This window comes from Phyllostomus hastatus, unplaced genomic scaffold, assembly GCF_019186645.2.
Source record: "Phyllostomus hastatus isolate PE091 unplaced genomic scaffold, TTU_PhHast_1.1 phas_scaffold_21, whole genome shotgun sequence".
Taxonomy (NCBI): domain Eukaryota; kingdom Metazoa; phylum Chordata; class Mammalia; order Chiroptera; family Phyllostomidae; genus Phyllostomus; species Phyllostomus hastatus.
The window spans coordinates 46,322,129-46,324,490 of NW_025334017.1; the positions used below are offsets into that span (position 1 = coordinate 46,322,129).

At 41.7% G+C, this 2,362-nt stretch overlaps 1 non-coding gene across 1 annotated transcript; it reads right to left on the bottom strand.

Moving 5' to 3' along the window:
- Positions 1-381: 381 nt before the first annotated feature.
- Positions 382-488, bottom strand: LOC123833420. The gene has a single exon (XR_006788254.1). It is a non-coding gene; the product is annotated as a U6 spliceosomal RNA (small nuclear RNA).
- Positions 489-2,362: the final 1,874 nt, after the last annotated feature.

Genomic DNA, 2,362 nt, shown 5'->3' on the forward strand with positions numbered 1-2,362 from the left:
TCCCCTGTTTTTTTTCTTGTTAAAGAAAGAACTCTGGTTTAAGCAGAGTCTGGTGAAAGGTTTATCAATTTTGTTTATCTTTTCAAAGAACCATCTCCCAGATTCATTGATTCTTTGATTGTTTTTTGGGTTTTTTTTTGGTCTCTCTGCCATTTAATTCTGCCCTGATCTTGATTATTTCCTTCCTTCTAATCCTATGGCTTTGTTTGTTGTTGCCCCTGTAGTTCTGTTAGATGTGGGGTTAGGTCGTTTATCTGAGGTTTTTCTGTCTTCCTTAGACAGGTCTGTATTGCTACGAACTTCCCTCTCAGGACTGCCTTCACTGTGTCCTATAGATTTTGGGTTGTCGTGTGTTCATTTTCATTTATTTCCATATACTTTAAAAATATGGAACGCTCCACAAATTTGCATGCCACCCTCACACAGAGGCCATGCTCATCTTCTCCGTGTCATTCCAATTTTAGCGTATGTGCTGCCGAAGGGAGCATTTAAAGGCTCAATTTCAACTTCCCACCGTGCCATCCCTTCCAGGGTATAGAAGCGCCATTATATTCAGCTAGAAAGCCAGAAGCCCAGTTCAACAATAATCCGTGTTGCATGTTACTGGAAGGATCAGAGACGTCCCCGAACTGTAAAGCTTCCCACGAGGCCTTCTAAGATATCTTTAACTTAAAAAGCTGTACTGGTGAATTCCCCATACATTAATTTACTTACCATATTTTTTAAGTGCCAGTGACTCAAAATCATGAAACAAGTAAAAAGAAAAACCAAGATCAATGCATTCAGGACTGCCTCGCAGGTAAGCAATTAGCTCCTGAAATGGAACAGAAGACCAACTAGCAGATCGAAAAAGTGGGCATTGTAGGAACACACAGTTCATAGAAGAGCAAAAACATTTGTTGTCGAACACAAACAGGCTTTACATCTAGTAATGATGAAATCTTCTGGTGAGTTAATTACCCTGCATGTAACTGCGTACTCCTGACACAAAATAGTAGGCAGTTAAAGGCACTGGGAGTAACAAAACAGATCAAGCAAACACTAGAGGTGCATTGAACTTGGGAAGAGGGGCCGCTCTTTTCACAACTTTTGGACGGAGGACGACCTCTGTTGGAGGCATGAGGGGCACCTAGAACTTGGAGATACATTTAGAATCCCTCTTAAAAAGGAAGAAAAAGAAGAGGGCAGCCACAGCAGCTGGGAAGTGAGCAGGAATGGTGCAGAAGCGAGCTGGGAGAGAGGCTCCAGCCCCTGCGCAGTCTCTGCCCACATCTGGGGCTGGCTCTCACACCACCCACGCATGGGGCCGAGTCCAAGCATCCTGGCAAAGGTTACAATATTTTAGCTGCTGCTCTGCAGTCATGGACACGCTGGAATTTGAGGCCAGTCAAGTTAACCGCTGAAAAAGGAAACAAAACAAAAACAAACACAGAAATAATGTTGTTAAGAGGGACAGAAGAAAATCTCTACAATATATGGTTAACAAAGTCCAGAATACGATTTTAAGTCGTCCAAATTTTTAGATCTATTTTATGAAAGAAAACATGATCCATACAAAAGAGATAAGAAATAAAGCTCAACCTTAAAATGACTCAGGTGATGGGATTAGCAAATGATGTTTTAAAGCAGCTATTATAACTGTACTCAAAAAAATAAAAAATGTGAAGATTATGAGTAATAAAGGTTGGCAGAAAGTGAAAACTATAAAAGGAACCAAATGGGATTCCGAGAAATGAAATATATGAAATTTAAGAAAAGAAGAAAAGCATACTCTTTGCATAGGGTTACCGACATATTGAAAATGAAAGAATAAACCAGAGACTCTAAGTATAGATCAGTAGACATTATCCAATGGGAAAGTGAGAACAAATATAATATTTTTAAGAGCCTCAATGTGCAGAACAATAACAAAATTATAGCATATATATAACTGGAGTCTCCGAAAGAAAGGAGGTAAGAATGGGTAAGAAAACATTTTTTGAAAACGAATGTTCTCAAATTAGTAAAATACATCAATTTAACAATTCAAGATGTCGAGCGGACCCCCAGGAAGCTGCGTTCAAGGCCAGGGATGACGTGACCATGCTGCAGGCGTCAGGGCCCGCTCCGGAAGGGCTCAGCACGGCGGCCGTCCGCCGAGAACCTCGGGAGCCGCGGAGGCCGGTGAGGGGAGACCGAGACCCCAAGTCTCAAACAACAGAGTCTAAAAAGTCCTCTGAAAGAGAAAAAAAAACGCCAATATGTTTAAAGAATAAAGGCAAAATAAGATGTGCCAGGTGAGTGGAAAGCCGGGGACCTTCTCCCAGCAGACTGCAGCACTTGAAATGCCAGAGGGAGTCTCCCTAGCGGGACAGAAGTGAGA